The 27,684-nt window shown below is 43.8% G+C and overlaps 1 long non-coding RNA gene across 1 annotated transcript; it reads left to right on the plus strand.

Annotated features, from left to right (window-relative positions):
* Positions 1-27,684, plus strand: LOC144682508 (uncharacterized). Its single transcript, XR_013577062.1, has 3 exons — positions 1-207; positions 14,929-15,060; positions 27,163-27,684. It is a non-coding gene; the product is annotated as an uncharacterized LOC144682508 (long non-coding RNA).

Genomic DNA, 27,684 nt, shown 5'->3' on the forward strand with positions numbered 1-27,684 from the left:
CCTCAGACATGAGAGCAGCATTCAAGTCTTGGATTGAGTTGAACTTTATAGCGGCTCAAGAATTGTTGAGAAAATAAGTGATTTTTGGCATTAAATCAGACCAAGCTGCTTGTGGCCAATGGTAGAGATGGAAGAGACTTGAGATCAGAGCAGATAGAGGCCAAGAAGCCACGAGATAATAAAGGACCCAGGTTGAGATGATCAAAGGTAAGAGAGAAGCTGCTGGACTTTCATGAGACATAAATAAACTACTGGATAATTTTTAATGTGTTTCACACGACAGAAGTGCATATTTGGAATCGGGTTTGCAGGTTTCACCACCCCACCCCCAAGAATTTTCTGACCATTAAAATTAATGGATGGATAATCATGCTGGATGCATGTCCACCTTGTTTAAATTCCTAATCTGTGCTCAGATCATAAATAGCCCTGCACCTGGAGCATTAGTTGCTATGATACCTTGTGTCTTTGAAGAATTGGATAAAACTGATTGTGCAGCATTAATGAGCATGGAGATCAAGATGATAGAGCCATTGCACAGCGAAAGGAATGCAGGGTGTTTGCATTGAGGGATATGCAATATGCAGCAAGTTAAAGTGTGTATATTAGAATTAGCAGTGAAAGAATGGGTAAGGTAGGATGATGAATGTTGAAAGTCACTGATACACTGAAGGAACAGAGCACCCATGGCTCTCTGAACTCCTGAATAGGTGAGACAGAAATAGATCATCGACTACAGCTTGGGGTGAACAAATACCATTGCACTGTCTGACTGCCTGTAATAACCATGTTGAAGTGTCTGTAGCGTTCATTGATTGTATTGAAGCACCTCATGATCTATGTGGAAAACTTGAATATGATTGTACTTTTTGTGATGGCCATTTTGAAATGTTTCGTAATGTTCTTTCAGATATTTTATGAATAAAGTGTATTTTTCCAAAAAATAAAATGAGAGCAGAATAGATAACTATGAACTTAACTGACTTCATCTAAATTCAAAACAAAAACAGAATTACCTGGAAAAACTCAGCAGGTCTGGCAGCATCGGTGGAGAAGAAAAGAGTTGACGTTTCGAGTCCAACATGACCCTTCAACAGAACTGAAGTATAGTTAGGAGAGGGGTGAAATATAAGCTGGTTTAAGGTGGGGGGCAGGGGGAGAGAGAAGTTGAGGGTGGGGTGGTTGTGGGGACAAGCAAGCAGTGATAGGAGCAGATAATCAAAGGATGTCAAAGACAAAAGGATCAAAGAGGTGTTGAAGGTGGTGATATTATCTAAGAAAAGTGCTAATTAAGAATCGATGGCAGGATACTCAAGGTACAGCTCTAGTGGGGGTGAGGTGGAAAGACTGACAGGGTATTGGTTGTAGATTTAAAAATAATGGAAATAGGTGGGAAAAGAAGAATCTATGTAAATTATTGAAAAAAAAAGGGGGGAGGGGGAAGAAACGGGGTTGGGGGGGTGGAGGGGGAGTTTAAGATCTAAAGTTGTTGAATTCAATATTCAGCCCGGAAGGCTGTAAAGTGCCTAGTCGGAAGATGAGGTGCAGTTTGCATTGGGCTTCACTGGAACAATGCAGCAAGCCAAGGACAGACATGTGGGCAAGAGAGCAGGGTGGTGTGTTAAAATGGCAAGCGACAGGGAGATTTGGATCTTTTTTGCGGACAGACCGCAGGTGTTCTGCAAAGTGGTCGCCCAGTTTGCGTTTGGTCTCTCCAATGTAGAGGAGACCGCATTGGGAGCAACGAATGCAGTAGACTAAGTTAGGGGAAATGTAAGTGAAATGCTGCTTCACTTGAAAGGACTGTTTGGACCCGTGGACGGTGAGGAGAGAGGAAGTGAAGGGGCAGGTGTTGCATCTTCTGCGTGGGCATGGGGAGGTGCCATAGGTGGGGGTTGAGGAGTAGGGGGTGATGGAGGAGTGGACCAGGGTGTCCCGGAGGGAACGATCCCTACGGAATGCCGCCGGGGGGGTGAAGGGAAGATGTGTTTGGTGGTGGCATCATGCTGGAGTTGGCTGAAATGGCGGAGGATGATCCTTTGAATGCGGAGGCTGGTGGGGTGATAAGTGAGGACAAGGGGGACCCTATCATGATTCTGGGAGGGAGGAGAAGGCGTGAGGGCGGATGCGCGGGAGATGGGCCGGACATGGTTGAGGGCCCTGTCAACGACCGTGGGTGGAAAACCTCGGTTAAGGAAGAAGGAGGACATGTCAGAGGAGCTGTTTTTGAAGGTAGCATCATCAGAACAGATGCGACGGAGGCGAAGGAACTGAGAGAATGGGATGGAGTCCTTACAGGAAGCAGGGTGTGAGGAGCTGTAGTCGAGGTAGCTGTGGGAGTCGGTAGGCTTGTAATGGATATTGGTGGACAGTCTATCATCAGAAATTGAGACAGAGAGGTCAAGGAAGGGAAGAGAAGTGTCAGAGATGGACCATGTGAAAATGATGGAGGGGTGGTGATTGGAAGCAAAATTAATAAATTTTTCCAGGTCCCGACGAAAGCATGAAGCAGCACCGAAGTAATCATCGATGTACCAGAGAAAGAGTTGTGGGAGGGGGCCGGAGTAGGACTGGAACAAGGAATGTTCCACATACCCCATAAAGAGACAGGCATAGCTGTGGCCCATGCGGGTACCCATAGCCACACCTTTTATTTGGAGGAAGTGAGAGGAGTTAAAGGAGAAATTGTTCAGTGTGAGAACAAGTTCAGCCAGACGGAGGAGAGTAGTGGTGGATGGGGATTGTTGGGGCCTCTGTTCAAGGAAGAAGCTAAGGGCCCTCAGACCATCCTGGTGGGGGATGGAGGTGTAGAGGGATTGGACATCCATGGTGAGGAGGAAGCGGTTGGGGCCAGGGAACTGGAAATTGTTGATTTGATGTAAGGTGTCAGAGGAATCACGGATGTAGGTGGGAAGGGACTGGACAAGGGGAGAGAGAAGGGAGTCAAGATAACGAGAAATGAGTTCCGTGGGGCAGGAACAGGCTGACACGATCGGTCTTCCAGGACAGTTCTGTTTGTGGATTTTGGGTAGGAGGTAGAAGCGGGCCGTCCGAGATTGGGCGACTATCAGGTTGGAAGCTGTGGGAGGAAGATCTCCAGAGGAGATGAGGTCAGTGACAGTCCTGGAAACAATGGCTTGATGTTCTGTGGTGGGGCCATGGTCCAGGGAGAGGTAGGAGGAAGTGTCTGCGAGTTGACGCTCAGCCTCCGCGAGGTAGAGGTCAGTGCGCCAGACAACAACAGCACCACCCTTGTCAGCGGGTTTGATGACAATGTTGGGGTTGGACCTAAGAGAACGGAGTGCAGTAAGTTCAGAGAGAGACAGATTAGAATGGGTGAGAGGAGCAGAGAAATTGAGACGGCTAATGTCACGCCGACAGTTCTCAATGAAAAGATCAAGAGAAGGTAAGAATCCAGAGGGAGGGGTCCAGGTGGAGGGAGAATATTGGAGGTGGGTAAAAGGATCCATTGAACGGGGAGAGGACTCCTGCCCAAAGAAGTGAGCACGGAGACGAAGACGGCGGAAGAAGAGTTCAGCATCATGCCGAGCCCGAAATTCATTGAAATGAGGGCGTAAGGGTATGAAGCTAAGTCCTTTGCTGAGCACTGAACGTTCAGCATCAGAGAGGGGAAGGTCAGGGGGTATAGTGAATACGCGGCTGGGGCTGGGATTGGAAGATGGGGTGGGGACGGAGGGACAAGCAGGGGTGGAGGGTCCCAGATGGGTGTTGGTGTCAATGAATTGTTGGAGCTTGCGTTCCTTAGCACTTGAGAGAAAGAGAAAAAGTTTCTTGTTGAGGCGTCGGATGAAGCGAAGAATAAAATGAAACTGGGGGCACGCGCAGCTTTGAAAAAGGGTGCGGCGGTGCTGCTGGAGGGAGAGGTCGAGTGTGTTCATATGGCGGCGCATGGCACTGAGTGTGGATTTCAGAATGCGACGGGAACAGCAGTCCGAGAAACGTTTTATGTCCCGGAGATACCTGTAATCCTGGGTGGGTTCGAAACAAGAGGGATGGAATTTCAGTTGAAATCCACGTGGGGTGAGTCGGAGACGGAGACAGTCACTGAGAAAGGAAATATGGCTGTGAAAGCGGATTTTAGTAAACACCTTGTCAAACACCAGGAGAGAAATGGAAAGCAATGAAGGTGAACAGGGCAGAAGAGACAGGCGGAAATCCTGTCGGAGAACAGAGCAATACTTCTTCAAGGAAGGCATTTCTTGAAGAGAAGTGGCAGTCAATTAAACACAGAGATAAAAACAAAAAGCTACTGCGGATGCTGGAAATCCAAAACAAAAACAGAATTACCTGGAAAAACTCAGCAGGTCTGGCAGCATCGGTGGAGAAGAAAAGAGTTGACGTTTCGAGTCCAACATGACCCTTCAACAGAACTGAAGTATAGTTAGGAGAGGGGTGAAATATAAGCTGGTTTAAGGTGGGGGGCGGGGGGAGAGAGAAGTTGAGGGTGGGGTGGTTGTGGGGACAAGCAAGCAGTGATAGGAGCAGATAATCAAAGGAATGTCACAGACAAAAGGATCAAAGAGGTGTTGAAGGTGGTGATATTATCTAAGAAAAGTGCTAATTAAGAATGGATGGCAGGAATTTATATAGATTCTTCTTTTGACACCTATTTCCATTATTTTTGAATCTACAACCAATACCCTGTCAGTCTTTCCACCCCACCCCCACTAGAGCTGTACCTTGAGTTTCCTGCCATCCATTCTTAATTAGCACTTTTCTTAGATAATATCACCACCTTCAACACCTCTTTGATCCTTTTGTCTGTGACATCCTTTGATTATCTGCTCCTATCACTGCTTACTTGTCCCCACAACCACCCCACCCTCAACTTCTCTCTCCCCCTGCCCCCCACCTTAAACCAGCTTATATTTCACCCCTCTCCTAACTATACTTCCGTTTTGCCGAAGGGTCATGTTGGACTCGAAACGTCAACTCTTTTCTTCTCTGCCGATGCTGCCAGACCTGCTGAGTTTTTCCAGGTAATTCTGTTTTTGTTTTGGATTTCCAGCATCCGCAGTAGTTTTTTGTTTTCATCTAAATTCACCTAGGTGTTAAATGTTTAACATTAAATAAACTTTTACACAAGTATGTTATGTTCTGTCAATTTCTCATGTGGAAGAAATGTAACAACGGGCAGAAATTTTCACTTGGCGGGCGGGTGGCGCCTAACCTGCTCGAGCGGGAAATGAGGCGCGTTAACGTCGGCTGAGCATGCCAATGTCAACGCGCAGTCACGTGATAGTTCGTTCGGAGTCGGCATCACGCCCACTGACAATTAAAAGGCCTGTTAAGGCCATTAAGTCATCAAAAAGGTGGCTTATTATTTAAATGGAGAGAAATTTCAGAATGCTTCAGTGCAGAGGGATCTGGGTGTCCTTGTGCATGAATCGCTGAAAGCTAGTATGCAGATACAGCAGGTAATAAGGAAGGTAAATGGAATTTTGGCATTTATTGCTAAAGGAATAGAGTATAAAAATAGGGAAGTGTTGCTGCAACTGTACAAGGCATTGGTGAGACCGCACCTGGAGTACTGTGCACAGTTTTGGTCCCCTTACTTGAGGAAGGATGTAGTTGCATTGGAGGCGGTTCAGAGGAGGTTCACTAGATCAATTCCAGAGATGCGGGGCTTGTCTTATGAGGAGAGATTGAGCAGTTTAGGCCTATATTCGCTAGAGTTTAGAAGGATGAGAGGAGATCTAATTGAGGTATATAAGATGCTAAAGGGGATAGACAAAGTAGATGTGGAGCAGATGTTTCCCCTTGTGGGGCATTCTAGAAGGAGAGGCCATAGTTTTAGGCCAAGGGGTGGTAGATTTAAATCAGAGATGAGGAGGAATTATTTTTCTCAAAGGGTCGTGAATCTATGGAATTCACAACCTCAGAGTGCAGTGGATGCCGGGACACTGAATAAATTTAAGGAGGAGATAGACAGGTTTTTAATTAGTAATGGGTTGAAAGGTTATGGGGAGAGGGCGGGAAATTGGAGTTGAGGCCGAAATGAGATCAGCCATGATCGTATTGAATGGTGGGGCAGGCTCGAGGAGCTGAGTTGCCTATTCCTGCTCTTAGTTCTTATGTTCTTAATTAAATTAAATTGTTTGTTGCCTGTCTGACATAACAGTTGGCGGGCAGGCCAAACAGCCTTTGCATTTTTTTTGGAAACCTCATCCATGGGCAGAAGTTTTAAAATTTAATTAATAACACGTCTCTGCTCATGTGACAGGGTCACATGAGGGACATGTTTTATTACTTTTTTTATTTTCTTCATTTTCTTTTTTTAAAAAATGCTTCGTCTCCCTGAGGCAGGGAGATTGTGCAGCGCTCACTCGCGCGCATGCTCCAAGTTCACACTCGGTCCGCTCGCCCTCCTCCTCCGCCCTCCCCCCCCCACTCCCCCACCCCAGGCACAGGCAGCTCTGAGTGCTACCGCTCGTGTATCACGCTGGGCGGGCCTTAATTGGCCCGCCGGCCATGAAATCGTGGTCCTGTTCCAATCGCGGGCAGCGGTCAGCTTCCTGACTGTCCCCACCCACCCCTGCCGAGCTCACCCGCCAAGGGCAAAATCCTGCCCAATGGTTTCAATCTACTAATAATTAACCACCATTATAATTAGCTAATTAATCAATATAATATTCCACTGCGCCTTCATCTTTCTCATATTGCACGTATTTCTATTTTTATCAAAGTTTAAGACTGTATCTTGTATAACTTTATTTGAAATGCTATAACCAAGATAATGTGAGAGAGGGAAACTAGAGAATTATAGACGGGTTAGCACAATTGTCGGGAAGTAACTCGAATGTATAGTTATGGGTGGAGTAGCTGAACAGCTTAAAAGTTTTCATTTAGATGGAGATTGCCAGTATAGATGTGCAAGAGCTAATTCATGCCTGATGAACCTGGTTAAATTTTGATTTGAAATGTCCCTGTGAAGCACCTCGGGACATTTTATCATGTTGAAGGCGCTCTACAAATCTAAGTCATTGGGTTGAATTTTCCAGCCCCACCCCCACCACCCCCACCGCCCCTGCCCATGGTGGGTTTAATGCTGGGTGGGGTGGACATTGCAGCAGGAGCTGATGAAGTGGCTCAGCACCGGTGTAAAATGACGGCAGGTTCTTGTGCTGCCGCTCGCCATGGCGGGTTGACATTCCCACCAGAGGCCAGCGGGAAATCGATTTACATCCTGTTAATGGGATGCCGATGAAGGCCCAGTCGGAATCGTTCCCCCGCCCCCGCCCCCAACCTGATTGTCCATGCCGCCAGCGGGATATCATGCTGTCCAGAACATCTGGACCAACGTGGTGTGGAGACGGCGAGACTTACCTGAAGAAGGCCTGGGGCAGCCTGTGCAAATCGGGATTGAGGCCTCCAGTGACCGTGGACCCTGGTACATGGGCAGTGGGTGGTTGGAGCATCTACCAGGTAGATCTTCGAGCTTCAGAGTATTCCAAGATGTCCATCCTTAGCTTTCACAGTGTTCCAGGAAGTACATCTTCTATGTTCAGGAGGACCATCTTGTATGTCCAGGAGGTCCATCTTGTATGTTCAGGAGGTCCATCTTCTATGTTCAGGAGGTCCATCTTCTATCTTCAGTAGTGGGTCAGTTGATGACTGGGCACCTTTTAAATAAGGCGCCCATACATGATGGTGGGCATGAGCCATTCAGCCTGCCCGCTGTGAGAAACGTTGGGAAACCCCCTAATTAGGCCAGCATTGTGCAATATGGCGTGAATTCGCAGCAGCCTCTGCAGCGGGAAACTCTCCCCATTCCCATAGCCACCACAGGACGTAGTCCCAGAATGGAAAGTTACGCCCATTGTTGTTGGTTTACGATGTTTAAGATGCCACCGATTTTTGTGTCATTTGCAAACTTGGAATGTGCAGCTCTCTATTCCATCATCTAAGTCATTAATAAATGCAGGGAATAATTGAGGCCCCTTGTGGAACACTGCTAGTTACATCCAGCCAATCAGAGTACCTGTCCATTATCCTGACTCTGTCACCTGTCCCTCAGGCAATCTCCTAACTGGGTCAATAATTTGCCCTCAATTTCATGAGCTTCAACTTTAGCGTAAAAATCTCTTATGGGGGATTTTATCCAGTACCCTCTGGATGCCCATATAAATAACATCCAAACACATGCCCCTCTACACTACTTTAGTCACCTCTTTGAAAATGTAATCAAGTAATTTAGTCAAGGTAGGTCAACAAGCGCAGGGTGATAGGTGAATAGGACTTAGTGCAAGTTAAGCCACAGGCAGCAATATTTTGGATGACCTCAAGTTTACAGAGGGTCAAATGTGAAAGACCAGCCAGGAGTGCATTGGAATAAGTCAAGTCAAGAGGTAAAAACTGGTGTGAATGAGAGTTTCAGCCGAACATGAACTGAGACTGGAACGAAGCTGGCTGTTGTTATGGAGGCGGAAATCAGACATCTTAGTGATGGCGTGAATATGTGGTCGGAAGCGCTTCTCCGAGTGGAATATCACACCAAGATTGTGAACTGATCTAGTCACAGACTGTTGCTAGGGAAGGGGATGGAGTTGGCAGATGTAGACGGAAGCATAAACTTACGAAGAGACATTGACAGATTAACTGAATCTAAAATACAAACTATCTAAGATTGGCACTTTATGAATCTTTAGGTCAGAAATATCTACAACCAACAGAACAGTGCTGCCTATGAATCTGGTAATCTAGTTAGTGAAGACTTGAGTAATGTTGAGATAAACACCTGAAACAATCAGTAAACATTCTTTCTTTTGCTCATTCTCTGCATTCTATTGCAATGGTGAGGCTGTCAGTCAGGTCAATGTATTTACTTTCAAGGGATATTAAGCAAATAGATTTTCATTCTGCATATTTTTCTATCCAGTGTATCCTCACCAACCCTTCCATTATGGCTCTAAGACCAGTTGTATTACTGATTTTATCTTTTGCTCCTGTGCTTGCTTTATGGTGGCTTCTTCCTCAACGCAGCTTTACTCTGAGTTTACTAACAGCTTGTCAGAAGAATACAATTTCCTTATGAATGTGACAGCAAAGGTTCAACGATGCCCTGTGTCCTGAGATCTCATGGGAAGTAGATGTAAGCTAGGCTGTGGGTAAAAAGGTTAAGGCCTGGAACTTCTGTGAAACGGCAGTCACCATGGGATTGCTGCTCTGCTCCTACTTTACCCTGCCTCTGCTCCCCATTTCTGGCTGGGTCTTCCAAGCCCAGCTTCTCCAGGAATGCAGCCCATACCTTCAACCGAAGAGTTTCATCATACAGTTGGAGCATCGGAGGGGAAGACAAGCCAGGTCCCATTTTTATGGCACTAGCTGCCATATTAAAGGTTTAAAGGTCTAGTGAATGGGTGAGTTTGCGAATGTTAATGAATTCGCGGGGTGGGTAGGGTGGGTCAGTGGTAAGGTAAGTGGGGAGCTGGCTAGGGTGGGTGGGGCAAGTGAGTGGGGCGGCAGGTGGGAGAGTGGTAGGTGGGTAGGGTGCCAGGTGAGTAGGGTGGTAGGTGGGTAGGGTGGCAGCTGGGTGAGGTGGCAGGTGGGTGAGGCGGCAGATTTCTTAGGCGGGCCGGGGTATAGTAGAGTCAGCTTGGGTAGTCAGGTCTGGTTGGGGGCTAGTCAGGTCGTGCTGGGGCATTGGCTAGGGTGTCGGAGGTAATCGAGGATCAGTGGGTGTAGTCAAAGGTGGAGTCTTGGGGGGGGCCAATATGAGTGATTGGGGGATCAGTTCTGTAGTAACCCAGAGTTTTCCTGTTTAACATTTCCTGGGTAACTACCCAGGTAAGTACATCAGAACTGTCTGAAATATCCAACTCCAGCTCAGAGTCAGGGACTTTCGCGGAGGGTACCAGGAACAGGGGAATTGCCCATCGGAAGGTCAGACTTCCCGGGTAATCCCCACAGAGGTCAGAGCATCGGGACTTCCATGGGCCCTCGACATACACCTTGGGTGTACAGCTGTTCTCCGACAATCCGGAGGCCGGAAGATTGGGCCATTAATATGCTCCTTTAAAAGCACATTAAATGCACTAATGACATTAATAACATTTACCAGTTGCGTGACTCATTGTCAGGTGTTGACATTAATTCCAGATGGAACTTTACATTCCAGAAACTCTATTTGAATACAAAAATTGGAACCAGCAGTGCACTATCTATTAATGGTTGCAGATCAGTAGCGCAGGTTTTACAAGTTATCTAAATACAAATAAACCACTGGAATTCATTTCTAGAGAAATATAATTGAAAAGCAGTGAAGTTGTGTAAAATATATATAGAACTGTGATCAATTGGATGTCACCATAACAAAGGATACAGAGGCAGAGAAGTTGCAAAATAGCTTAACGAGAACTATATCAAAATTGAACCAGGAAGCTGAAACAGACTGGGGCTCGTTTCTCTGGGAAAGGGAGGCTGAGGAGAAACTAATGCAATCACTGGCTCTTGCCAGTATAGACATATTAAAGTAAAAGCAAAATACCACAGATGCTGGAGATTGGAAATAAAAACAGAAAGTGCAAGAAAAACTCAGCAGGCCTGGCTTCATCCATGGAGAGAGAAAGAGTGTTCATGTTTCCAGTCCAACATGACTGACTCTTCACTCGAAATACAACTCGATTTTTCTCTCCGAGATGCTGCCAGGCCTGCTGAGATTTTCCAGCACTTTCTGCTTTTATTTTAAACGTACTAAAGATTACTCCCACTTGTGGGAGAGCCCACCACTAGGTGTGATAAATATAAGATGGACACGAGGAAATCGAATAAGAACGAGAGAGTGCACAGAATGGGGAACTCGCTACCACAAGGAGTGGCTGAATCTGAAAAGCATAGATGCATTTAAAGGGAAGTTATATAAGTACCTGAGGGAGAAAGGAATAGAAGGGTATGCAGATAGCATTACGTGAAGTATCACACTCCTTAGGTGCGTCCACACCTGTGTCCAAATATAAACAGACCTCCTTCAATAACTTATTTGCCCCCAGGTTTTGCAGGGCAGCTCATTTTAAGTAGGACTCAACCTACAAGCTGTACCAGGATGCTCGATTGGCAGCTGGCTGGTATTATGTCGATGAGACCTGAGCCCCAATTTCATCCCCTGGCCTCTATCTTCAGGCGCTGAGTCCAGATACAGCACCTGCTTTGCCCCACAAAACTGAACTTGCCCCAAAGCCTCTGCACTCTTAGATCTCTGCTCCTGCAGTCCACTAAGAAGAATCATTTTGGGTATTTTTAAGCGTGAATCAGAAGTCTAAGACATCGCTATGGTAAAGGATTGAAATAAATTGTACTCCTATGAAATATAATCACACGGTTTGAGAGTAAGTAAATCCTGATCTTGTGACTGTCAGGCAGAGATAGAGACAGAGAATGAGTCACAGCTTCAGCCCTGCCTAATACTCATGGAGTTGTGAACTAATGTTATGAGCTACCACTAATTGATCATGTGTGCTGTAGGATCACAAAAACTATGTTTAAGATTTGTGGAGTAAGGTAGGAAAGTGGAGTTGAGGATTATCAGATCAGCCATGATCTCATTGAATGGTGGAGCAGACTCAATGGGCCAAATGGCCTAATTCTGCTCCTTTGCCTTATGGTCTTATGGTCTTATGCTGGAGTTACAGTTACTGAGCAAGCTTAAACAGTTTCAGCTTCTTGGAGTCATAATTCAAATGGATTCATCGGGATAGTGCTAATTTTCTGCTCATCACAGATGCTTGAAGGGATCATAAGAGATGGGAAAGGGAACGAGACCATTAGAAATTCACAATATGGCTGCTGAAAACCCAGGTCATGCCTAAAGTAATAGTTTTTTTGAGGAAGTCACTGAGGTAGTGGATGAGGGAAATCCAGTAAGCATTTTCAAAAAGGCTTTGATAGGTTTCCTCACATCAGGTTATTTCAAGTCAAAATCTTGTGGTCTTGATGGAAATTTCAAATGCTGGATTAGTAATTACTTCCAATCCTGCAGCCAGAAAGTTGTTGTTAATGAATGTGGTTCGACTTGAAGACATGTAACTAGTAGACTTAGGGGTAACCTGATGGAGGTCACTAAAATAAGTAACAGGCTGGAAAGCATCACTCTTGACAGATTATTCCTGTTTAACAGATTGGTGAGGACCAATTGACATGTATTTAAACTTGTAAGAGTAGGGATAGATCGGATGTTCGGTGCTTCCTCTTTTCCTGGAGAATTGTGAGCCTCTGGAATGCAATGCCAGCTGATGTGGTGGGCGCTGGCTCTCTGCATGGCTTTCTAGAAGGAGCTGAACTGGGCCCTGATTGGAGCAGAGGTTGCATTACATTGAAGGTCGGATCCACTATTGACAATACTTGGTCCACTTTTTCCCCTGGACCGGTTTTGATTGCCTGAGGGGATCAGCAAGGAATTTTGCATCGTATTTCTCTTCTGTATTGACCTGTTTTTTTTTCCCTTTCCCAGGGGGTTACATGGCTCCAGAGGTGGGTGTGAGATGATGGGAGGAGGGAGAAAGGGAGGGAAGGGGAAGGACCAGCCCTCATGATGCAAAGTTTCGATGGACCAGCTGCTCTTTCCCTACCCGCAATTTTTGTATATTTGTAAGGCAATTGATAAGTACACAGAATATAGCATGAGACACCTCACGTTCTTGGATCTCATTCATAGCTGAACAAATAATACCCTGGCAGCCCATCATTCCTGACTATTAACTATAAATCAAATCTATAAAGAATTGGAGTTAGCAAAAGCAAGAATAGGTAGCACAGATATCACAAGGCACATAACTTTACATAAACTTCCGGCCCCTATTCCCAAAATAATAGTTTCAATGCCCTTGCGGTTAATTTTGGCCACATTTAATAAAGTAATGATCTTACAAGATATTGAATATTCATGTAGTGTCTCTCTCTGCTAATCCTCACTTGTTAACAGACTGGTGAGCAGAAACTCATTAAAAGGCCCTAATAGTTACACCTAATCTTTGCTTTGAAATTCAAACCGAGAGGAAGAGGAATTTTAAAAGGAGGTATCTTTCACTATTCATTAGAGCTGTCACTCACAGTTGGATTCAATAGTATCAGGCTAGTTACTCAGATATCTCTTTCCAGACATCTACCCCCACTTTAGGGCAAGGACAAGCTGTGATAGTACATCCTTGTAGGACCGCCTGATGGGACAAACAATTAGCTCTGTCTCTTTTACAGCCAAATAACTCATTAAGTGTTTCTGCCACCTATATGGATTCAGCAATTAGTATTCTTTAAGTGGTCCACCTATACAGGGATGACATACCCGGCCCTTTGAAGTGACATTAGCACATGTGACATAGTAAATGCACCCAGGCCATCTGTTGCTGGCCTACATTAAAACAAATTAAAGGGTTCACCATCTGGCCAGCTACCAAAAATGCCATAAAAATGTAGTCTTTTATGATCTGTCACAACCCCCTGTCTGGCAGGTGTTATATTTGACCGGTGGGTTTGAATACATTCAGTACCAGAAATGGAACACGTGGTTTCATTGTTGTGACAAAGTCAGTGTTGTGAGGTCACACATTGAGAACGTACAGGGCCATATCAATGATGGTACATGTTGTGAATGTGTGCGTACATTATTGGACTGCGCTTTGCTGCATTGGGCAAGTAGACTTGGAAGCCTGATATGCGAAATCCAACGACAGGAATCGTTTCACGGCCGGGACTTTGCCCTCGTCGGGCGGGCTCGGCGGGAGCGAGTGAGGAGTGGACGGGAAGCAACCACCGCCCGCGATAGGGCCACGACCGCGATTTCACGCCAATTAACTCCCGCCCAGCATGAAACGCACGCTGCAAGCGCTCAGCGCTGCCAGTGGGGGAGGTGGGTGGGGAGGGTGAGCGGGGAACTACGTGCATGTGCGCGGCTGTGTACAGGAGAAGCTCCCTGAGGCAGGCGAAGATTTAAAAAAATTATAAATAAAGAATTTTAAAATGTTAAAAAAACATGTCCCCACATGTAACTCTGTCACATGAGCAGAGGGAGATGTTCTGAATGAAATTTAAACATTTTAGTTTAATTTTTATTTGCTGTTGTAAATCTCAGCCCGGCCGTGGATGAGGTTTTCTAAAGTATCAAAAGGCCGCTTGGCCTTTTCGCCTGCCCGCCAACCATTGGACGGGTAGCCAAAAATTTAACTTAATTATTACTTTGATAAAAGCAAAATACTGCGGGTGCTGGAAATCTGAAACAAAAACGGAAAATGCTGGAAAAATTCAGCAGGTCTGACAGCATCTGTAGAGAGAAAAACAGAGTTAACATTTCCAGTCTGAGGAAGAGTCATAGGGGCTCGAAACGTGAACTTTGTTTTTCTCTCCGCAGGTGCTGTCAGACCTGCTGAGTTTTTCCAGCATTTTCTGTTTTTTTGTTAATTATTACTTTAATGGCCTTAATAGGCCTCTTAATTATTGGCAGGCACGCTGCCAACTCCCCCACGCGCGCGCCTGCCAACTGAAATGTTGCGCGAGTGCGCAATGACATCGGGACGCTCGCCCACTTCATTGTGCGCCATTTTACCCTTGTTCGGGTCGGGCGCACACCCACCCGACAAGCGAAAAATTCTGGCCCATATTTTTGGAAGCTGTGATTAACCCTACGCAAATTGCTCCAATGCTGAATTCTTGGATTTTTTTTAAAACTCATGTACATTACCCACTGCTCTGGCCATTGGGAATTTCCTTTATAGTTTAACATAGCATCTAAAGTTTTGCATTTTATTCCCCTTTTGGGTTATCTATATCTACATTTCTTGCTTGCTGCTATGAGCATTATTTTTTTTGCCTTGTAAGACTGCTTCCCCAATTTTGTTCCCCTGTGCTGCTTGCAAACAGATTCTATTCTTGCAATGAACAAATTGTTTAGTTTAACAAATCTCTTGGATATCTTTGTAGTTGGCCTTGATGTTGTGGAGCGAAGAAATTCAAGTGCAATTGAGGCACCTGGCATCTGCTTGCTCTTATCTCAGGAGTTGAGACACTTCGGCATGTCTGAAGAGACCTGAGTTGGTCTTTCCATTTTACAAGGTAAGCCATTTCCAAGTTAGCCCTTCTCCTCAAGCATGTCCTTCAAACAAGTTCCATCATAGGTACAGATACATTTTGGACATAAACTTAACTGGAGTTGGAAAACCATATCTTAGTTTTTTTATATATTCTTTTATGGGTTGTGAGCATCACTGACAAGGCCAACATTTGTTGGCCATCTCTAATTGCCCTTGTGAAGCTGATGGTGAGCCACCTTCTTTAACTGCTGCAGTGCATGTGGTGCAGGTACACCCACAGTGCTGTTAGGGAGTCCCAGGATTTTGACCCAGTGACAGTGAAGAAATGGTGATATAGTCCCAAGCCAGGAAGGTGTGTGGCTTGCAGGAGAACTTTCAGATGATGGGTTTAGACGGTGCTGTCAAAGGGTCCTTAGTGAGTTGCTGCAATACATCTTGTATATGGTACATATTGCCGCCATTGTGTGTTGGTGGTGGAGGGAGTGAATGTTTGATGTGGTGCATGGGGTGCTGATCAAGTGAGCTGCTTTGTTCAGGATGGTGTTGAACTTCTTGAGTGTTGTTTGAGCTGTACTCAACCATGCAATTGGAGAGTATTCTATCATACTCCTTGCTTGTGCCTTGTAGATGGTGGTCAGGATTTGGGGAGTCAGGGGATGAGTTACTTACAACAGAATTCCCAGCATCTCACCTGCTCTTGTAGGCACAGTATTTATATGGCTGGCCAGTTATTTTCCTGGTCAATGGTAACCCCCAGGATATTAATGGTGGGGGATTCAGTAATGGTAATGCCATTGAATACCAAGGGGACGTGGTTGGATTCTCTTTTGTTGGAGATGATCATTGCCTGACACTTGTGTGGCATAAATTTTACTTGTGACTTATCAGCTCAACTCTGAGTGTTGTTCATATCTTGTTGCATATGAACATGGGTGATTCAAAATGCTTAGTGTTCTTCCTCAGACCAGAGAACTTCCCTTTCATCTGTTTGTACTGATGTGTTCAATTTGTTGCTGTTTTGACAGTGTGTGTCTGTTGACTGCTCATTGTGCCATGTGCTGTTAGTCAAGCCGTTGGGTGTGATTAGAGAGAAACTGAACCCAATAGTAAGTGTGAGAAAGCAGACATTTTAAAAGAATTATAATAAAACTCCTATTCACACAGGGAACCTGGCGAGTATCATCTCTTCATTTCTCCAAGGCATAAAACCCAATATCCATAATGTACAAACATGGATACATTGTTAACTTAAACTACCATCTCTGCCATACTTATTGTGCATGTTGGAACATAGGAGGATTCCCTTCAACTCTAAATATTACTACCCTCTACTGTCACAGATCACCTATAAGAAATAAGGGTTTGTATTTGTAGAGTGTCCTTCACAACCTCAGGATGTCCCAAAGCCCTTTAGAGTAATTAAGTATTTCTGAAGTATAGTCACTGTTGTAATGTAGAAAACACGGCAACAAATTTGTGCTCAACAACCTCCCAGGAGCAGTAATGTGACAATAATTGGACAATCCATTCTTAGTAATTGTGAAAGAGGGATAAATATTGGCCGGGACACTGGGAATCGCTCCCCTGTTCTTCTTAAAAATAGTGCCATGGGATTTTTTAAATCAACCTGAGAGATTGGGCCTTGGTTTAAAATCCCATCCAAAAGACAGTACTACACTGGTACCTGATGTGTCAGACTAGCTCGATGTGCTTAAGTCTCTGGAGTGGGACTTAAGCCCACAATCTTGTGACTCAGCAGTAAGAGGGTACCAACTGACCCCTGGCTACTACTCATCAAGCAAGATATCCCAGCTTCCTTCACTAAAGCAGAAAGTTCTGGCCATTTTTTTTATTATTCATTCATGGGATATGGGTGTCACTGGTTGGGTCAGCATTTATTGCCCATCCCTAATTGCAGTTGAGAAGGTGGTGGTGAGCCACCTTCTTGAACCACTGCAGTCCATGTGGTGTAGATTCCAAGCATTTGTAGACCAGACCAGGTAAGGATGGAAGATTTCCTTCCCTAAGGACACTAGTGGAACCAGATAGGTTCTTAACAACAATGGTTTCATGGTCATCATTAGATTTTTAACTTCAGATTTTTATTGGATTCAAAATCCACCATCTGCCATGGTCAGATTCAAACCTAAGCACCCAGAGTATTACCCCGGGTCCCTGGATTACGAGTCCAGTGACTAGACCGCACCACCACCTCCCCTTGTGTAAGCTCCTTTGCTGAAGTAGCAGAATTGCCACAGTGAAAGACAGCAGCCTGTTGGCAGTGCAAGCTGAAACCCTTTAATAGCTGTAAACCATTCAGATATCCTGCCAATAAAGATGCTCCCTCTGCTAGGGAAAAACATCCCAAGGGCATATTCTAATGATATTTATTAACTAACCTTACTGAATTCAATGAGGTAAACTAGACATTCCGCTGGTGCAAAGTTTCATGAACATGCAGCTCATGCCATTCAGCTGAATTGGCCCCTATTTCACCGAATGTATTTGATAAACATTGGGGGTGAGTTCCTGTGGGGAGGGTGGGTCCTGGTGGTCTTCCATAATTTCGTCAGAAGAGCTGTGAAAACCTCTGCCATTTTCTGAGATTTGCCCAGGACTTCTATTAAACTCAAATGAGTGGAGGAATCCACATGGAAATCGAAATGCCCCATGTCAAAAATATCTGGGGGAGATAAAATGTTAGGTTAATTAACTAGATATGTGCTGTGCTCCGTTTACACCATAGGACAATGCACAGTTCTAAATGTTTTATGGAAATTAATGCAGATGGATCTTCAGTACATTTTAATGCAGCCAGGAATTGAGTCTATATGGACCAATGCAAACTTTAAATAAATTATAAAAACCTTATGCCTACGATATTAAATATGTGGAAAAATATGTTTCATAATGAAGGGAAGCCTTGCTGAATAATCAAATATCAATCAAGAAGAGAACACTAGATAAAAATTACATTTTCTTATTTTGTTGCCTAGTTTTTTTTTGCTGAAACCAGGTCCAAATGTCATTTCTTAGGCAGGAAGAGAAAAAGGGAGCACTAGGACTCGATGGAGCAACACAGTTAATGTAAAAGGCTGTTACATGAACTTATTAAAAAGCTAAAATGTTTTCCAGATGGTTTGTTCGTTCAACTGAACCCAAGCTGAAAAGCATGTTGTTACCCATTAAAAAAGCAAGCTATGGATTGAAACGACACATCAGTTATTCCCCGTGTTGTACCTGAGACTGAAGTCTCTCTGAAGCCTCTCAAGCAAAGGGAGGTGTAGTTAACCCTCTTCCTCCTTTATTATTGCTTGATTCAGGTAAATTCCACATTATAATGGATTCTGGCTCCAATATATCTCCAAAGGATAAAGATGAAGCAGGAATGTTGTCACTCGTTACCATTTCAAACCAAAAGATGGTCAGTGGCCACTGCCCAGATTTTCAAGGACATGTCCAGAGTTTCAAGTCACGAACTTGAAAAGTCAGAAGCAATTTCATCTTAAAGGTAGAGACACAGTAGTGTCCCAACCACAGCAACTTATATTTGTATTGCCCCTTTAAAGTAATAACATGTCTCCACAGGAGCATTATAAAACAAAACACACTATGGAGCCACATAAGGAGATATCGGACGAAATTTTACGACAGCGGGATTTTACGTTCCCGCTGAAGCCAATGAGGTTTAGAATGTCTCGCCGCATTTTACGGCCCCGTCCCCACTGAAACAGGGCCGTCAAATTCTTCCCATTAGGTCAGATGACCAAAAGCTTGGTCAAAGGGGTAAGTTCTAATGAGTGGCTTAAAGAGAAAAGTAAAGTAGAGAAGCTGGAAGGTGTAGAGAGGGTATTCTAGAACTTAGGGCCTAGGCAACTGAAGGCATGGCCATCAAAGGTGGAACGATTAAAATCAGGAATGCGCAAGAAGCCAGAACTAGGGGGGGCTGCAGATATCTCAGTGGATTGTAGGGCTGAAGGAGTTTATTGATGGATTTTCTGCTATCCCTACTGGAGGATAAATTATGTGCTCTTTTTTTATCCATGTCCGTTTCTATGTGCTTTCTTGCCTCCAGGCACTAGATAGAAGCACAGGGGGAATAGTTGTAGAAGTACATCTTAAAGGAGAAGTCAGGGGTTATTTGTTCCATTTCCTGTAGTCTAACTGTTAGTGGCAAACCATATGTGAAAGTCAGAACACAGTTTTGGACCAATACCTACTATAAACCAATACACTCTGATATTGATAATCTTCTGTCGCCTATACAAGGATGAAAAGTGATATGTCTTCTGGTTCCCATAGGTTAGAAATAATCACACTTAATACGCAAAATGCTGGAGCTTCATTGGGTGTATTTCTTGAATTTTTCCATGTGGCTGGTGGACTGATAGACTGCTACACTGTTGCTCTGCACATAAGTCCAGTGCAGCAGTAAAATGTGGCACCCTGGGATATATATTCACATAACAATTAATTCTTAGCTTTTTATGAATAATAACAATATAACATTCCTCTTTATTTAATAATTATATATAATGCCTCTATATCAATATAACTGTTCCAATCATTGACTATTTTTTCTAAACTAAAGACGTAGCCATTTGGTAGAACTTGAGCATTGCTGAAAAAAAGTGACATTTTTTCATTGAAGCTTTTCATCTTGCACTCATCAGGACAATTCGCAAGAATTAAGATGTGCAAATTTCTTTCAATTTTCGATTTGATCTGTTTAGGCTGCTATATTGCTTCAATAAGTGACCGCACCATAAGCAGTACCCATTTGAAATGCATCCACACCATAAACTCACTTAAGCAGAAATGGTTTGGCAATGTAATTAACAACAGCACTAAACACATAACAAATCGCTCAGCATGACCAGACAGCCTTGCTCGAAAGTAAGCTAAAAAAAAAATGCTTGCAGGACTTGTGTAAGATCGATGAGCTGCCACGTGATATATATATGACAGGGTTCATCCTCACGGCTTGCTGCATCTGCTATGTATGGGCTGACCAAGACACACAGAAGTGATGTCCCTTTACGCCCTATCTTATCTATGACCCATTCTGCACAGCATAAATTGGCCAAATGATTGGGCAAATTGTTACAACCAGTTTTGAGCACCTTATCCAGATACACGGTGAAGGATTCCTTCACATTTGCGAAGACCATATAGAAGTTGCATATTGATAGCAATGGTGTGTCCATGTGGTCATTTGACATTGCGATCCTATTCACCAACGTTCCACTTAATGAAGCCATAGATATTTGCACTGCAGCATTATATCATGGCCATCTAGACCTGCGGCCATTGAGTGAATCAGTATTCATTGAGCTTATGAATTCGGCAACACATGCATTTGAGTTCAGTTTTAATGATACCATGTATGCCCAAATAGATGGTGTTGCCATGGGCTCCCCTCTAGGCCCAGATCTCACAAACAACTTTGGGTTCCATGAGAAATGTGTCATTGCTGGGGTGATAGCCAACCTCCTACCCCTTGAATACTTCCAATATGTGGATGATACATTTGCTATATTTAAATCCGCAACTGCATGTAATAATTTCTTGTATGTCTTAACAGGCTCCATCCTGCGCTCAAATTCACCTTTGAAGTAGAGCAGTCAAACGAACTCCCCTTCCTTGACGTACTAGTTGAGAAATCTGCCAGGCTTTTCTCTACTATGGTCTACTGCAAGCGTACCATCACTGGTCAATATACACATTGCGATTCTTACAGTTCCTTGCGCTATAAGATTGGCCTTATCGGCAACCTTGTAAATATGGCCCAAGCTATTTGCTTGCCACGCAAGCTTGATGCTGAAATAGGGATGCATCAAAGACATCTGGCAAGATAATGGCTACCCTGATCAGATCATTCCACTCTGGATATTGCACAAACTCATGAACGGGCACAAGGCTGTCACTTTCGGCCCTGAAAAGTGCCCAGTCTACCTCAGTTTACCCTGGAAGGACAAGGTATCTCAAAAATTTGAGCAACAGGTGAAGCTAGATATTTCACTCTGCTACTGTGCAGTAGTAACATGAGTGGTGTTCGTCACTAACAGGATGCTGCTGTCAAGCCAAAAAGACATTCTGTCTATCACACAAATTCACACAAATGAGTAATGTGGTGTATGAATTTCAGTGCCAGTGCGATGCTAGCTAGATAGGCCACATGTCCCAAAGACAGGTGGATTGTATCAAACAGCATGTCTCTTCCACTGTTCACAATGGGCAAGGTACAGACCATATCCAACCAGCCAATTTTTGCAAAACTTAAAACACAGTGTCCAACATTAGATGTGATTCCGTGATTGGACAACATTTGCTAAATAATCCTCAGTGTGCTAAGAATTATGCTGACAACCAATTTAAGATTGTTAGCCAGGCTTGCAGTGTGGTGCATTTGCATGCACTGGAAGCTACATATATCAATACACAGGGCCCTGCTTTCTGCAGACAGAAAGAACATGTAGACACATTGTGCCTGTTTCAGCTAAACAAAATAAGTGACAGCCATTCGCTGATTCATTCCCCAGGGCAATGCCTTGACCAATCAGAATCAAGCTGCCTGGGTTCACTCTCAAACAATGCTTGGCAGTTAACTGGCAGTCATTGTGCTTGTTTCAGCTAAACAAAATAAATGACAGCCGTTTGCTGGTTCATTTTCTATGGCAACGCCTCTATCAATCAGAGTCCACTTGGTCAACCATTCAGCACTCTCTTCTCACACAGTATTAATATGTTGTTTCCCCTTTAATTGGTATTTTCTTGCGAACTGTCCTGATGAGCGTAAGATGAAAAGCTTCGAGGAGAAATGTTTCTTTTTTCAGTAATAAACTAAAGGGTAACAATCAACTTTTATAAATAAACTGAACATCTTAAGATTCTTCTATAGCATGTTTTCTTTTATCAGAGAAACATTACGTTCAGTATCATTTAGGTGGTAGGATCTGTGCCTCCATCTTGTGGATTTGGCAATCATTGCTCTCAGTGGTAAGTTGGTACGCTGCGCAGGAGATGTTGTGCATGGTGCTCCTGGTGTTGTAGGAGTCATGCTTGATGTTGCTGGTGTTGTGTTACTTGCTGATGAAGTAGTTGATGTTGTACCACTCGCTGGTGATGTCTCACTGGTCACTGAAGTTGCTGGTTTTGTTGGTGATCGTTTCTGCTTTTCCAGCTTAGGTGTAGGTTGAGTATGGACCTGGTTCCTTCTCATTTCCTTATCAGTTTCAGTCACAATGATATGTGACCTTGCAACCTCAGTTTCACCAACAAATTTTATTGGGTTCCAGGTTTTCATGATTTGATCCTTTACATGTATGGTTTGTCTTTTCAACAGCTCAGGCAGGGATTTAGCATACTCATTGAAGTGTTGACCTCCTTCTATCTGTGCATCAGTGAGTTGCTGTCTTACTTCCTCCTGGTCACTTGGAGGGAATATCTTGTCTGACAGAGTTGTCTTGTATTTTCTTCCATTCATTAGTTCTGCAGGCGATTTCATATATTGAGAGATATAGATCAGAGTGACAATAAGGCAAGGTTTGGGTCTTCCTTTGTCTCTCTCAGCATTTTGTGAAAGTTCTCTTGACCATCTGGACATCTTTTTTCTATAAACCTGTGTCTCCTAGAGTAACGTGGTGATGAGGTGATAATGTTGAACCCCTGATGTTCAGTGAATTCCTTAACTTCTCTGGAGGTGAATTGGGTTCCATTATCACATATTACACATTCAGGAATCATTTGCTCAGTGAACAGAACTCATACTGCTGAGACGATTGCCGTAGCTCTAAATCTTTTACCTTTTGGATAAAAGGGAATTTTGAGTAGTAATTTGCAACTATGAGATAGCGTTCTTGATTGCGTGTGATTAAATCAGCTCCCGCTATATGTCACGGTCTGGGTGATACTTCAGTAGCCATCATCTTCATGTTCTGCTGTATAATTCTATACTTCTGGCATGTAGATAGCATTCTTTCACTGTCATTGTAGATGCCTACCCGGTACACAGCTGACCTGGCTCTGCAATTACACTTCTCCATTCCATGTGACTTTCACGTATCATCTGGAGAAGTTCTTCCTGCATAGTTTTGGGTATGATTATTCTGGATCCAGCTAGCAGAACACCATCTTCCAGTGAGATATCATCTCCGATAGACTAGTATTGCCATATTGCTGGCTGTGTTTGCTATATCTTATCAGGCCATTCCTGGATCATTTGTGAGAGAGCGTCTGTAAATCTTGGCCTTTGCTGGTCTCATTTCTAATTGGTTCAGTTTCGGTGGTGTTTTGTTTGCTAGGTGGTGGATCTTTATGTCTAGATCTTTTATCTCATGGTTTGCTTAGATAAGCTGCAGCTCTTCACAACTGCTCAACCTCAGTAGAACAGGACCACTAGCGGCATGGAACATACAGTTAACCTCATTTCCTTTCTGTGTCCCTCTGATTTGGGTTGCTCCCAGCTGTCGAATTACAGTTCCCCCATATGCCATTAGCATGCTGTTGCACGGTTTCACAGCACCTCACCTTGGGTAACCATTTTCTTTCACATTTTTAGGAAAGATCTTCAGGTACAGTCTAAGCTGGATGATGTTACTCTGTGCTCCAGTATCAAGCTTCAGCTTCAGATTTATGGGTGTGGGCTTATTTCTCACCCTCTCCCTGATCTGAATGGTTGTGTGAATTTCTGACGCTGGAGAGAAGACCATTGAAGAAGCAGCTGAAGTTGGCTGGGCTTAGGACACTACTCTGAGGAAGTCTTGCAGCGATGCCCTGAGAATGAAATGATTGGCCTCCAATACTCACAACCATCTCCCTTTGTGCTGGGTATGACTCCAACCAGTGGAAAGCTTTTCCCCCTGATTCCCATTGGCTTCAATATTGCTCGGGCATCTTGAAGCCAAACTCGGTCAAATGCTGCTTTGTTGTCGAGGGCAGTCTCTCTCATCTCACCTCACCTGCTAACTTATGAACAGCTTTGAGCTCAAAAGTTTCTTTTAGAAATCCCACAGCTGACAGAATGCCTCTGCGTTCACACCATGGATTTGGGTTGCATTGAAACCCAACTTTGAGTAGTAAAAAGCATAATATTTTAATTGGCTGTACCACTAAGACTATCCTTAGGGGTTTAATTCCCCTAGGGTGAGGTATCCTCTTTCAAATTCACATGTATTCAGAGAACTTTTGCATAAAGAGTGTGAGTTTGTAGATTTTCAAAACAAAGCATCTTCCTTTTCCATTACTATTTGTGAGATTTTGAAAACTGGGTAGGAAGGCGGGTAGTGATAGGTGCAGTGGAGATGCGGAGTCTCACCAGAGTAGCAGCAGGTGCCCTTTGCGAAATCCAGAGTGTGAAGTGGGTAGTGAGCATGGAGCAACAATGAGTAACCCTATATGGTGTCATGTGGAATGGGGAATATGACAACGAGAAGCTTTGAGATGCTTGGTTTCGACCTTCACTGTCGCTGGGTCAAAATCCTGGAACTCCCTTCCTAACAGCACTGGGGGTGTACCTACACCACATGGACTGCAGCAGTTCAAGAAGGCAGCTCACCATCGCCTTCTCAAGGGTAACTAGGGATGGGCAATAAATGCTGGCCCAGCCAGCAAAGCCCACATCCCGTGAATGAATAAAAAAAAAAATCAACATTAGCCAAGACACAAAATTACTTTTAAGTCTCCCACTGTTTGTTCATTGAGCAGAATGGAGAAACTCTTGGGGGGAGAGGGCGGTGTAATGGTAATGTCACTGGGCGAGTAATCCAGAGGCCCAGGCTAATGTTCTGGGGACAAGTGTTCAAATGGCAGCTGGAGGAATTTAAATTCAATTAATAAAATCTGGAATTGAAAGCTCGTCTCAGTAGTGGTGACCATGAAACCATTGTTGATTGACATACAAACAGATCTGGTTCACTAATGTCCTTTAGAGAAGGAATCGGCCATCCCTACCTAGTCTGGGCCTACATGTGACTCCAGACCCCAGACCCAGAGCAATGTGCTTGATTCTTAATTGTCCCCTGAAATGGTGTGGCAAGCCACTCAGTTCGATGGCAATTAAGGATGGGCAACAAACGGTGGCCTTGCCAATGATGCCCAAATTGCATGAAAAAAATAAGGAAAAAAGATCAGGGTCAGTCCGAAGGAGAAAGAAATTGAGAGCAATGAATGGCTTCTTGGGGCTGGTGATGTGCCCTTCAGAGGATTGGGACTCAGAGAAAGGCACTAGGAGTTCATCATTACATTTGATTCATGATTCATGACTGTGCTGTAACATGATAATGAATAAAGGGGTAAAAATGCTTTGTTTGCGACTTCCTTGAGTAACCTCATTGAACACGGTTATGGACATGCTTTTGTACATTGAGGAAGTTTTTAAATCTTTCTCAGGATGTGGGCATTGCTGCCAAAGCCAGTATTTATTACCCATCCCTCTTGGCCATATTGGTATTTACTCATTTCCTCCTACTGTGGCAATGGTCCCAGTGTCAATCGCTCTCACTGTGCTGCTAAAACAGTTTCTCCCGCTCCTAGATAAGTGCCTCAACAGACCCAGCCCTGTTGTTTCTGCTCCCACAGCAGCCTTGTCACAATCATGATGTCTGCCTCTCCTCTCACCAGAATCCTGTTTGCTCCAAAGCTTGTGTTCCTCACATCCTCCCACCGAGGAAGAAACAAAGGGAGAGAAAGGCATGGGAAAAAAAGGAAAAAGAAGGGAGCAGAGAGAAAGGTGAGAGAGAACCACAATAGGAGGCAGTGTGAGCAAACTGGAATATAAGCAAGCGAAAAAGCAAAGCAAGGAAGGACAGAAAATGAATCAGAAAAGGGAAAAAAAGGTGAGAAAGCATAAGGCAGAAATAATGATACGAATCAGGGCGAAACAGAAAAGAGGTGAGAACAGGAGTGAGAAGGGCAAGAGAAGAGGGCATGGATGGAAAGAAAGATCACAGAGGCAGACAAAAGGTATGGAGAGAGGAAAGAAAATAGACAGAAAGAGAGATAGAAGAAATGAAACAGGCAGCTGAGTTCAGCTCAATATATATCAGTTTCTTCACTTCCATCTCCATTCCAGCTCTAGGTACATGAAGTTAAACTCTCTATATATGATGTACCACTCTGTAAGCATCACTACATACAGTTCCAACTAAACCAGGATCTCCTTACATGCAATTCTTCCCACCCAACAGTATAGTGCTGTCCTCAGTTCTGTTAATAAATTGTCAAACACAATAAGAGTTAAAAACAAAAAACTACTGCGGATGCTGGAAATCCAAAACAAACACAGAATTACCTGGAAAAACTCAGCAGGTCTGGCAGCATCGGCGGAGAAGAAAAGAGTTGACGTTTCGAGTCCACATGACCCTTCAACAGAACTGAGTGTAGTTAGGAGAGGGGTGAAATATAAGCTGGTTTAAGTTGGGGGGCCGGGGGGAGAGAAGTTGAGGGTGGGGTGGTTGTAGGGACAAGCAAGCAGTGATAGGAGCAGATAATCAAAATAAGAGTTAGCTGCACAATGGAGAAATAAAGTTTCAGATACTTGTCCGGGATAAGCAGAGTGGTTGGGAAAGAGAAAAATTCAAAAATCAAATGCAGGATTACAGGGACAGAATTTACATCTGTTTAGAGTGTGACTTTTACAGCAAAAGCCAAGAAATATATGAATAGTTAGTTCCATTGCTTCTTATTTGTTTCTTTCCTTCTTCACTAACTATTTCTGCAATGGTACTTATTGCATTTAAGCAGTAACCTTTGGTAAAACATGTTTAAAAAATCAGGCGGTTTATTTGGAACTTCCCTCAAAACTTGATTAATGGTACTATTCCTCCAGGGGTTTCTCCCTGTTTATTTGTCAATTATTTTTTGCGACCTCAGTATAAACAGAAAAATACAAAACAGATGCCATAACTTTGTAAAATATATTGCAAAATATAACTATTTCAAATTAAAATTTGGCACAGTTTAAAGTTCCATTTGCAACCTCCTGAGGATTTACAATCTGATTAGCTTCCTATTGGTGAAAACAGTGGGGAAAGGGCAGGCGCATGAGAAATAGTTACTAGAATGCTCCATGAACACTCAATAGACCTGACAATTATTAAAACTGATATATAATTCATAATTGCAGGTACATTCTTGGAGCTGTGACCTTCAACTAGCATTGTTTGGCTGTGGAAATCTGGATGAACTACAGGCTGAGGCCTTTTGCACTGGCATTGCCTTCCAACAGGGAATACAGTTACAGGTAATTTCACAGAGAGAATACAATTCAATGGATAAGTTTAATCATCTTCTTGTAATATCCTCACTCCAAATAGCATGGTATGAGATCCCCTAAGATATCATCCACACTCCCCCATTTTAAATCTGTTTTTCTTCATAAATCACATTGTTTATTGAAGATTCTGTGTTTAATATGTAATTGGTTGCAAATATACCTTCTGTTAGCTTTCTCTCTTAAAAGTCAGTTCACAACCAAACATCCCCACAGAGACAATGGACCAATCCACAATCAAGCACTCCCATAGAGACAATGGACTAGTCTACTCAGGAGCAGGGAATACCATACCTTGAAGTAGCCATTTTGCTGCTTCCTCCTGCTACTTCAAACTATGCACATTGGGCAGGATTTTCCCCCCGTCGGGGGTGA

This window comes from Cetorhinus maximus, chromosome 7, assembly GCF_964194155.1.
Source record: "Cetorhinus maximus chromosome 7, sCetMax3.hap1.1, whole genome shotgun sequence".
Classification (NCBI taxonomy): Eukaryota; Metazoa; Chordata; class Chondrichthyes; order Lamniformes; family Cetorhinidae; genus Cetorhinus; species Cetorhinus maximus.